This window comes from Artibeus jamaicensis, unplaced genomic scaffold (genome assembly GCF_021234435.1).
Source record: "Artibeus jamaicensis isolate MK-2021 breed Jamaican fruit bat unplaced genomic scaffold, CSHL_Jam_final contig_2790, whole genome shotgun sequence".
Taxonomy (NCBI): Eukaryota; Metazoa; Chordata; class Mammalia; order Chiroptera; family Phyllostomidae; genus Artibeus; species Artibeus jamaicensis.
Window position 1 is genome coordinate 4,549,353 of NW_026521616.1, and position 12,240 is coordinate 4,561,592.

A 12,240-nucleotide genomic window follows, 5' to 3' on the forward strand; every position below is an offset into this window, starting at 1 on the left:
AACAGGCGATCAGATGAAAGACGACCGATGATGAGCCTGCAGAATCCTCCCTGCGGCCCAGGAACGAAGCAGAGCCGCCAGGAGCGGAGGAGGACCCCCCAGGGTGAAGTGTGCTCTGCTGCTAATGATGTTAAAGGCAAAACTACCTGGTAACTGCAGCAGGTGTGGTCGATGAATTGACTCCATCAAGTGGAATAATAACATGAAACAGCCCATAGAAAAGGTCTCATGAAAAAGCTGCAGCATAAATGGCTCCACACGAAAACACACAAATGAAGGACGACATAGAACACAGCGAGGCTGCACTATGGAAATGGGTGTTTACGGGGAAGGGGGTAGGGAATTTGCTCAAATTATTAGATCAGATGAATTTGACTAATCCCCTGCAAGACATTACATCAGAAAATTGAAACATAAGACTAACAAGGAAGTCTTTATAGCCTCGCTCTAACACATCGGTTGGTAGGTTTTGCAAGAGCTTATCGCTAGTGAGGAATCTGAGGGCAAGTCCAGGGGAAAAAGGACAACAAGGCCCAGATGAAATCCAGCTACACCATTAGAGTGCAGTAGAGAGTATAATGGAAGAGGATTTTAACTTTTTTAGTTGTAGAATTTTCCACTAAGGAAGAAAGTTGCCAAAAACTGGAAAGGTTAAAATTCCAGCAGATACAAACAATTGTAAGCTAATACCAGGCTTCTGCAATGATAAAATTATCTAAGATTTTAATTCAGTGACTTATGGCCAGCTTGTATTGATTAGGGTGACATTTTTACCTTTGTATTATTAGGGTGGTTTATTTAACTTGTATTGATTAGGGTGGCTTGTTTCAGGCTTCAGTCCAGCTTGAGCTGACACAAAAAGGAGGTATTTATTAAAAAGAGACAGGAAGATCTTCCAGAATCAAAGTGCAGGGATGCAGCTGAGCCCCTGGAAAGGCTGCTAAGGTCCTCAGGCCTCTTGCCTATCTCGCCTCTGCTCTCTGCTTTTCTCTGTATTTCTTTCCTTTCTTTTGGGTGGTTGGTCTTTTCCTTATGAATTTGTGATAACTTTTTGTTTAGCTTCATTCTTGCCCTGAAGACCACCAGCTGAGCTGGTCTCACCGAGTTTTCCCTTCGTTGCCTAGACTGGGGAGTGGATCTAGTCCTTTAAACGTTTCTGTTGTCAGCTGGCACCATGTTAAGCTTTGCCAGTAGAAGGTGCAAGAGAGACGTTGCTGTAGAAGAGGTTTGTTTTCTGATTCTGGGCTTGCTCCGAAAACTCTTGCAGCACAGGTGCGTGCCTGGGCCTCAGGCCTGGCTCCAGGGGCGCGGGCAGCTCATGCAGCCCCGGATACCTGCAGCTTCTTCAGTGTCCAGCTCCTGCAGTGCACGACAGCCAGCAACACCTACGGGCCAGCACCCTGTTCTTAAACCCTGTTGGTCAGTAAGCTTGGGAGTTCACTGGGTGAAACCTGAAATTGGTTCCCAGTATATGGAGGCCGAGGAGAGAATGAAGAGGGCAGAGCAAACCTCTCCAGATTGGTAGGTGGCAGTTTTAATAAGCAAGAGGATGTACTTACAAGGCGAGTAGCTCTCCACACCCACCTGCCAGAATCTTAAGTTACTCTAAAGGCCTTACCTGGGTTTAGTTATGCATTCAGCCCAGATGGTCTCGACCACACAGTATGGTCTCAAGACTGGGTCTTTGGGGTAGCTTCTAGTGTGGGGAGGGCAGGCAAACGCCCTGTCCAAGGACAAGGGGGGTGGGCTGGAGCTTCTGATTGGCCAGCTCCAGCTCCAGGATCAGCTCTCTAGGTCATGCCCTCTAGATGACCCTCTCCAACACTTTACCCCACTGCCCAGCTCTTACAACCTCACAGCCCCCTTTCGTAACGTGTGCTGAACTCTCAGCAAGGGGTTTCACTAGCATGGAGGTGCGATCCGTCTGCACTGGAAGCGACAGTATAGGCACGTTCAAGAGAAAACACAGATTAAAATGATGATTTCCAACATAAGTAATAAGATTTTCGATTAAGAGTGTCATGATCTGAACCACTGATTTATTAAGTCCCAAAGTTTGGGGGTCAAATCACGTGGGGTACTTATATCTTTACGTGATTTAACAGGGATGATTCATTTTCAGACTTACCAGGTATGAACAAAAGCCTCCTGGGTAATGACACAGGTGCCCCCTTTTGAGGCAGTAATGATGTCCCAAGCCTCCTGTTTTGAAGGACAGCTTCTTTCATGAGAGATACTTTGGTGTTCACTAAAGACAGTCTTTGGGGGCTGTCCTGTGAGGCCTGCTGGGGGAATTTGGTAAGGACCTCTACGTGTGCTAAAATGTCCCCAAGCCAGTGGAAGCAACATGATGGCAGCTGAATGACCTGAACAGTGGAAAGCAGCACGTGTCCATCTGGCCTTGGCGAGAGGGAGGCGGGCAGGGCTGTTACCATGGGGTTGACTCTCCTTTGTGCCCAGGGAAAACCAGGATGCAGGAGCCCAGCCACCCAGGTGGAAGCCAAGGCCAAATATATATATTTAAAAGATTTTATTTATTTACTTTTAGAGAGAGGAGAAGGGAGGGAGAAGGAGAAGGAGAGAAACATCAATCGGTTGCCTCTTGCATGCACCCCAACTGGGGACTGAGCCCACAGCCCAGGCATGTGCCCTGACTGAGAATCGAACCTGTGATGTTTCATCCTGCAGGATGATACCCAAACAACTGAGCCACATTGGCCAGGACCATGGCCACAGCCAAATATTTGTGACACATACCCATTGGATCCCATTGGGGCTACCCGATATATACCTGGGTGATGTGACCAGTCAGTGTCAAACTAGTTGCTGTTCTTGAGTGTGACAGAATGACTGCATAGTTCCGGTGATATGCTTCCCATATTTCTGGTACAACTGGGTTGGTTCTGTTTAGAGTGACTTTTCTATTCCCACTGTAGGGTTACCCAGGGGGCTCGAATGTCCATAACCATAGAGAGCTGCATGAATCTAGCCCCAGTCTGAACTTAGTCACTCATGGGTCTATTGTGGTATTTTTAGGACCCTTTGGGCCAGCAGTTTGATGGGCTGCCTGTGTAGTTTGATTGACAGAAAAAGTATACCCCTGCCCACTGTAATTAATAATGTGTGTGTGTGTCAGACACCAGGTTTATGGGTTAGTGTTATTAATATCAGATGAATTATGAGTACTAGTCCATCCTGTCCAGATACCTCAGTTGGTTAGAGTATCGTCCTGATAGGCCAAGGTTGCAGGTTTGACCCCTGGTCAGGGCACATCATCAGTGTTTCTCTGTCCTTCTATTCCCCCCCCCAAAATCAATAAATAAAACAATTAGCCATGGCTGGTGTGGCTCAGTGGATTGAGTGCGAACCTGCAAACCAAACGGTTGCCAGTTCAATTCCGAGTCAGGGCATATGCCTGGGTTGCAGGCCAGGTCCCCAGTAGTGGGTGTGTGAGAGGCCACCACACACTGATGTTTTTTTCCTCTCTTTCTCCCCCCTTCCCTTCTCTCTAAAAATAAATAAACAAAATCTTTAAAATAACTATTAAAAAAGAGTAATTGTTTCAGCTTGTTCTTAATGTGTTGCCTAAGGACCTTCCAGTCCCCTCTGGAGCAGTGATACCCACCATGGTAATCCTGCAGTTGCCTACACATTGGACAGTTGGATGGATTCCTTTGTCAGGCATAGAAGTGGGCGCACTGTAGAAAGGTGTTTCCATCAGGTGTCTACTCTGATATTGGACATCCTGGGAGTAGCAGAAGTCTTTTTTTTTTTGCTCAGTCTGTCTGTCCCCCAACCTACCCCTCCAATTCACTCCCCTGACAGCTGTCACCCTGCTCTCTGTCGATGAGTCTATTTGTCTATAAGTCTTCGAGTATCATAGGCTACTTGTTCTCTGACTGGCGTGTTTCACTTATCCATCCATTCTGTTGCAAAAGGTAAGATTTCCTTCTTTTTTATGTCTAAGTAGTATTCAATGGTATAAATGTATCACACCACAATGTCACCTCACACCTGTCAGAATGGCTGTCATCAATAAATCAATAAACAATAAGAACTGTGAGGATGTGAAAAAAGAGAACTGCTCATGCACTGTTGGTGGGAATGCAGACTGGTACAGCCGCTGTGGAAAGCAGTATGGAGTTGCCTCAAAAAATTAAAAATGGAACTGCCTTAGGACCCAGCTATTCCACTCCTGGGAATTTATCTGAAGAAACCCAAAACACTAATTTGCAAGAATATATGCATCCCTATGTTTATTGCAGTGTTATTTTCAATAACCAAGATTTGGAAGCAGCCCAACTGTCTTATCAATGAATGAGTAGATAAAAAAAGCTATAGAGAATTTTTATGAGTTTATTTGAGCCAAACTGAAGACAGTTGCCAGGAAGCAACATTCCAATGGATTGAGAAAAATGCTCTGGAGAATGGCAGGTTTACCACTTATTTTATGCATCAAAATCAAAGAGGAAGATGTAAGGGGGTTACATGAAATTCACTAGTGATAGATTAGGGAGGTGGAAGAAAGCAAAGTGGGGAAATCTCTGAGAATGGATAAAAAGTAAAGTGAATAGACACATATTTTTAAAAAGAAACATACAGCCTTGAAAAAGATTTTATTAATTTTATTTTTTAGACAGAGGAGAAGGGAGGGAGAGAAACATTAGTGTGTGGTTACTTCTCATATGCACTGCCCCCTGCTGGGCACCTGGCACACAACCCAGGTGTGTGTCCCGACTGGGAATCGAATTGGCTACCTGGTGGTTTGTAGGCTGGCATTCAATGCACTGATCCACAATGGCCAGTGGATACTCCTTCTTTTACATGTACCAGGGTAGGATGTTAACAGTCACAATTAACATGATAACAACGAGGGGATCTCTACTCTGGTGCCCTTGTGCCCTGAAGGGTCAGGTGGGGAGTGGAGGAGGAAATTACCTTGACATCGCAAAGACAATAGATAAGCTCAGTTAAGGCAAAGACTGACCTTTGTCAGGGACCTGCCTAGGACCTGACTACCTGCCATGACCTGCTTTGAGTTAGAAAGTTTTGACTTCAGACCATCCTCTGTGGTTACTTCTGGCCTCTGAGTTTGTAAGTGCACCATGCAGGCCTCCTCAGAGCCTGTCCAGGGTTATTATGTTGCTCCTCCTTTCTTTTTCTGGTCCACATTCTCCATTTCTAATGATACCCATTTCACCAAATTATTAAGATCTGTGATTCAGAGTAGAGATTTCTCAAATCAGAGTGACAGGTGGAGAAAGTATTTATGGTGAAAAACTTGAAGATGAAAAAATTTCTATTGTGAGCATGATCAAGAGGGTTTATTGAGCGTGGCCAATGCAGGCTGCAGCACAAGTGGTTCTCAGTTCTTTATCACAGCAATTTCAACTCCGCATTTGGTTGGGAAACATGTGGCATTTAGCTACATAGTTAAAGGAATGGGTACGGCAAAAATTCTGGAGAATATAGAAGTGAAAGGTGAAAAACCTGTCAAACTGTGCATTGGTGCAGAATGCAGAGAACTGAAAGAGGGGATGATTGGGGAATACTCCCGAAAGGTGGTCAGGGGACAGTCCTTCAGCTTTCCCCGAGGATGCAGATATGGATTTCAAAGATGGAGATAAAATATTATTAATAACAGAAGACTTAAAGAACATAGGAAATACTTTTTTCAAATCCCAGGACTGGAAGACGGCCATTAACGATACACAAAGGTTTTGAGATGGGCAGAAGGTTCAAAAGCTGTTACTGAGAAAGCAGATACATTGAAGTTGCAACCTGTAGCTTAAAGCTGCATTCTGGATATTGACTGGTGGGTGTAAATGGAAGATGTCAAATTGGCAGGGATCGATGGGCAGTTGTTTGGAAGTTTTTGAAATAGACCCACCAAATACCAAAGCACTGGACTGTTGAGCTCAAGGATGGTAAAATGAAAAGAGGATGATCAAGAACGGAAACTTGACATGAGTGGTGAACACACAATACGATACACAGATGATGTATTATAGGATTGTACTTCTGAAACCTATGTAATTTTATTAACCAGTATCACCCCAATAAATTCAATAAAAAAGAATTTGATCAAGCATTGGCTGATCTTTAAGAAACTTGGGAGACAGCATTGGAAGATAAAGCTATTCAGGCATAATTGCTGAGAGTGAAAGAAAAGATAAAACCATAGAAAGATAAAGAGAAGGCAATGTGTGCAAAAATGTTCGCTTAATAGGAAATTCAGTTTTGCTTAAGTATTATGCATTGATGTCCAAAGACAATAAGAAAATTTAAGGAATTTTGTCTATTATATATAATCCTTAATGTGTTTCCTTTGATACTCAAGATCCCCATTGTTTATAATTTAGGAATATAAGAGCGGTTCACTCTTAATAGAAGTGTTGCAAAGTTAAAAAAAATCAAGCAAACCAAAACCAAAGAAACACTTTGAGACCTCCAGTTAATCTATGACAAGGGAGGCAAGAATATACAATGGGGAAATGATAGTCCCTTCAATAGTTGGTGTTGGGTAAACTGGATAGATAGAGAAACGCGGGAAAAAAAATGAACCACATTCTTGTACCAAATACAAAAATTAGCTTATATGGATTGAAGACTTAAATGTAAGGCCTGAAACCATAAAACTCCTAGAAGCAAATGTAAACAGTGAACTCTTTTTTTAAAACTATATTTTGTTGATTATGCTATTAAAGTTGTCCCATTTCCCCCTTCATTCCCCTCCAACCTGCACACCCTCTCCCACACATATTCCCCCCTTTAGTTCATGTCCATGTGTCATAAGTTCTTTAGCTTCTATATTTCCCATATTATTCTTGCCTTCCCCCTGTCTATTTTCTACCTACCATCTATGCTACTTATTCTCTGTATCTTCTCCCCCTTTCTCCTCCTCCCACTCCCATTACTAACCCTCCATGTGATCTCCATTTCTGTGGCTCTGCTCCTGTTCCAGCTGTCTGCTTAGTTTGCTTTTGTTTTAGGTGTGGTTGTTAATAACTGTGAGTTTATTGTCCTTTCACTGTTCATGTTTCTTTAACTTCTTTTTCTTAGATAAGTCCCTTTAACATTTCATATAATAAGGGCTTGGTGATGATGAACTCCTTGAATTTGGTCTTATCTGAGAAGCACCTTATCTGTCCTTCCATTCTAAATGAAAGCTTTGCTGGATAGAGCAATCTTGGTTGTAGGTCTTTGGATTTCATGACTTGGAATACTTCTTTCCAGCCCCTTCTTGCCTGTAAGGTCTCTTTTGAGAAATCCGCTGACAGTCTGATGGGAACTCCTTTGTAGATGACAGTCCCCTTATCTCTTGCTGCTTCTAGGATTCTCTCCTTCATTTTAATCTTGGGTAATGTAATTATGATGTGCCTTGGTATGTTCCTTTTTGGGTTCAACTTCTTTGGGACTCTCTGAGCTTTCTGGATTTCCTGGAAGTCTATTTCCTTGGCCAGAATGGGGAAGTTCTCTTTTATTGTTTGTTCAAATAAGGTTTCCACTCATGACTGTTCCTCTTCCCCTTCTGGTACCCCCATAATTCCAATGTCGGAGTGTTTAAAGATGTCCTGGAGGTTCCTAAGCCTTTCCTCATTTTTTTGAATGCTTGTTTCTTCATTCTTTTCTGTTTGGTCATTTTTTCCTTCTTTCTGGTCTACTCCCTTGATTTGAGTCCTAGTCTCCTTTCCATTACTGTTGGGTTTCCTATGCATTACCATTCATTTCAATTAGTTTAGCTTTCATATGTTTCTCTAATTTGTGACTAAAATCAACCAGTTCTGTGAGGATCCTGATCACCAGTGTTTTGAACTGTGCATCTGAAAGTTTGGCTATTTCTTCATCACTTAGATTTATCGGCTCTGGGGCTCTGAGTTGTTCTTGAGCCGTTTTTGGTCTGTTTGTGCCCCTTAAGTATGAGGAGCGGAGCCTTAGTTGTTTACCAGGGCGGGGCCACTCAGGTCGCTGGTTTGTGATGCTGTATGTGGGGGCAGGGTCAGAGAGGGAGCAATGTCAGTCCTCTCTGCTCACCAGTCCCTCCCACTGCCCCGGCCTGTTTATCCAAGCGGAAATGTGTGAGCCCGCTGCCCTGGGCTGTGCAGTCTCAATGCTCGCCTCTTCACTGGTTTATTTGCTCTCAAATGCTTGACTGACCACAGCCAGCCAGCCACGCCTCTTCCCTGTGTCCGCCCGTAGGTAGCCTGCACCTGGGATCTGCGCCTCCGGCTGCTTGCACACCACCCGGTAGGGGATCTTTTTTGCCAACCCACTCCGCTGCTGGCTTCACTCCTCTTACCAGTTTAGCTGAGCATTTTGTTGTTTTCGGACTCTGTATTGTCGATTTTCTGTGTGGTTTGGTTGTGTTTATTGTTGTTAAAACTTTATTTTTAGATTTGGTTGTGCGCGGACGCAAGGTGTTTCCACCTACGCCTCCATCTTGGCGGCGGTCCAGATGTTTTTTCTTTAACTCCTTGGTTGTTGGACTTCCATACAGTTTGATTTTCCATCATTTCTGGTTGTTTTTAAATTGTCATCCTTGTTTTGGTTGTGCAAGGAGGAACAGTATGTCTACCCACACCTGCATCTTGGCTGGAAGTCTGCCCTTGTAGTATAGTTTGATATTAGGTAGCATCATTCCTCCAATTTTGTTCTTCTTTTTCAGGATTACTGTTGCTATGTGGGAGGGCCACACATTTAATCAAACATTCACAATGATGAATTTTAAAAAAATTGTTGCATGATGTGAGTAACTCATATTCTTTAAACATGTCCAAAGCCTTTTTTGTCCCATGCCTGACCTCCATGGAGTACTGAAAGCCACATCATGTTTATCCAAGTGATGAGGCAGAAATTGAATGACTGTTTCAATTTTGGGGAATACATTTGGTTCATGATATTAATCACTACTTTATGATGAGTTATATTTTTAGTTTTTTAGCATTAAAATCTTATAATACATGAAAGTACATTTGGTGTTCATGCAAAATATTGCCACTTTGTGTTTAATTTTTTTTAAACAAATTTGAGAGGAGGATTCAGGATGGTGACAAAGTAGGTTGAAGTTACACTGACCCCCTCTAAGGACCAAACTGGAATTACACCTAAAATCTAGAAAAATCAGCCTTAATAACCAACTGAAGACTGGCTAAGCAGAAGTCTTATAACCAAAGATTTGCTGAAGAAGCCACACTGAGACTGGTAGGAAGGGCAGAGATGTGAAAAGGACCAGCCCCACACCCACATGTAGCAGTTGAGAATCCAGAGGGACATCTCAGCTGCAAAGGTTCCCCCTGAGGAGTGAGGAGTCTGAATACTACATTGGGCTCCCAAGCCCAGAGCACCAGAGTTGGGAAGAGGCACCCATATAACATCTGGCTATGAAAATCAGTGGGGATTCTGACTGCCAATGACAGATGAGAGACTTCTAGACACAAAACTCTCTTAAAGAAGTAGTGTGCAAAATTTCATTTGCAGCCACTCACCCTCAGCTCTGGTGGAGAAAGGGTGGAAAGGATGAGAGTTGTGTGAGGAGAGACTAGAATTTGTGGTTCTGGGAGAGAGCTGAAGACATCAACCAGCATCTCTGTGCTGAGTCCCTCTCCCATACCACAGGTGCACCTTTCTTGGGTGGAGCACTCCCCTCCATATGGAATCAACCTGGGGGAATGTAATAGCTTTACTCTTTAGACCTGTCACCTCACCCTGTGAAGCTCATGCCCTGCTGAGGAGTCAGCTGCTTGGGCTGGGGTGTGAAAGTTCGAGCAGACTTTGGGGGTGTCAGTGACTGAGTTGCATGGCTCTGAGGTGAAGGCCATTCCCCCTACTTTAGCCTAAGCCTGACTGGTGCCTCCCCTTCATGGGAGATCCACTAGCTCCATCCTCCAGATACCTGGCATCCTGCCATGCTCACCTCAGATTCTTCAGCAGGTCCAGGCAGAATCTGGGATAGACTGAGTTCTGTGGTTCTAGGATGTGGGCCATTTTTTCCTTACATGCCCAATTACTACAGAGCCCTCACTTTTGGGCCACATGGACAAATCTTGGCCTGTCTCAGCCTGATAATCACTGCTGGCTGGTCTCACTCTGATGACTCCCAGAGACCCTGCCACACCACAAAGATCTGCAGGCACCTGGCAGGTGGCAGCTAGCCTTGGTGCACCTAAAGACTTTTGCTGAGTGGCCTCAGACTCATCAGTGACACTAAATTTAAACCTATACCAAACTGGTGAACACCACTTACCCCTGCCTGCTGTCTCACTGAGAACCTATCTTAGGCAACTTGATACTACCAGAGGCTCTCTCAGTGACTGAGCACAACAGGAAGCCAGCAGGTGGAAGTGGATCTCTGGGTGCCTTGGGCCTTTTGCTGACTTGCCCCTAGGCTCAGTGCTGGTAGGAGTAAGTCTTGAGCACAACTTGTTTTTTTCCATGTATACCCAAGTTCAGAAGATGCAGCCACAAAATGTGGATTGCTTTGTAGCCCCAAACAGATTGCCTAGGTTCAGCCATGGTTTGTGTCTGGCATTGACTTGCACCAAGACCAAACACCCAGTGAAGAGCTTCAGACAACATCAGAGCAGGATACAATTAGTTTCACAAGCAACACCTCCAATGACAGGTAAATTCTACTTCATTTGGTCAGCACCCACACAGCAGCTCATACACTGTGGTCAGGGTTGGCCCTTGGAGTCAGCTAGCCTGATGGTTGACCTAACCCTTGTAAACATTTATGCACCCAACATAGGAGCACCTAAATATATAAAGCAAATCTTTATGGACATAAAGACAGATTTTGAGAGTAATACTGTCACAGTAGGGCATTTTAATGAGATCAATGGATAAATTTTCTAGAGAGAAAATCAACAAGAAAGCAGCAACCTTAAATAACACACTAGATCAGATCAATGTAATTGATATCTTCAGAGCATTTCACTCATAAGCATTCTCATATACATTCTCTTTCACTCATATACATTCTCTTCAAGTGCACATGGAACATTTTCTAGGACAGACCACATGTTAGAACATAAAACAAGTCTCATTAAATTTAAGAAGATTGAAATCACATCAAACATCATCTCTGATCATAATGGTATGAAACTAGAAATCAATCACAAGAAAAAAACTGAAAAACACACAAATGCATGGAGGCTGACTAACATGTTACTGAACAATGAATGAGTTAATAATGAAATCAAAGAAGAAATCAAAAGATACCTTGAAACAAATGAAAATGAAAACACAACAACCCAAAGTATATGGGACACAGGAAAAGCAGTCCTAACAGAGAAATTTACAGCATTGAAGGCCTACATCAAGAAACAAACAAAAAAACAACCTCAAATAAACAATCTAACATCATATTTAAAGAAAGTAAAAAAAACTCAACAAACAAAGCCCAAAGTGAGTAAAGAAATAATAAAGATTAAAGCAGAAATAAACAAAATAGTAACTAAAAAACAATATAAAAGATCAATGAAAACAAGAGCTGGTTCTTTGGAAAGACAAAATTGATAAATTTGTAATCAGACTCATCAAGAAAAAGGAGAATTAATTAAATATAATCAGAAATAATAGAGAAGTAACAACTGACATCACAGAAATGTGTTTGACAAAACAAAAAGTTTTAAGGAAATATTGTGAACAACTATATGCCAACAAATTGGACAATCTGGAAGAAATGAATAAAATCCTAGAAACATACAATCTCCCAAAATTCAATCAGCAAGAAACACAAAATCTGAACAGATCAATTACAAGAAATAAAATTGAAGCAGTAATTAAAAAAAATACCAACAAACAAAAGTCTTGGACTGGATGGCTTCACAGGTGAATTTTACCAAACATTCTAAGAAGATCTAACATCTATCCTTCTTAAACTATTCCAAAAAATTTGAAAGGTAGGAAGACTCTCAAAGTTATTTTATAAGCCAGCATTATTCTCACTTTAAAATCAGATAAAAACACTACAAAGAAAGAAAATCATAGGCTGAAAATCATGATGAACATCAATACTAAAATTCTCAACAAAATATTAGCAAACCAAATCCAACAATGTTAAAACAATCATACACCACAATCAAGTGGGATTTATTTCTGAGATGCAAGTTTGATACAATATCTGCCAATCAATTAATGGGTTATGCCACATAAATGAAATGAAGGATGAAATCATATGATCATATCAATAGATGAAACAAAAGTGTTTGGCAAAATCCAGCACCCATTTATGATAAA

The 12,240-nt window shown here is 42.4% G+C and overlaps 1 pseudogene; it reads left to right on the top strand.

Annotated features, from left to right (window-relative positions):
• Nucleotides 1-5,105: 5,105 nt before the first annotated feature.
• Nucleotides 5,106-6,226, top strand: LOC119055641 (peptidyl-prolyl cis-trans isomerase D-like; annotated as a pseudogene).
• The last annotated feature ends 6,014 nt before the right edge of the window (nucleotides 6,227-12,240 follow it).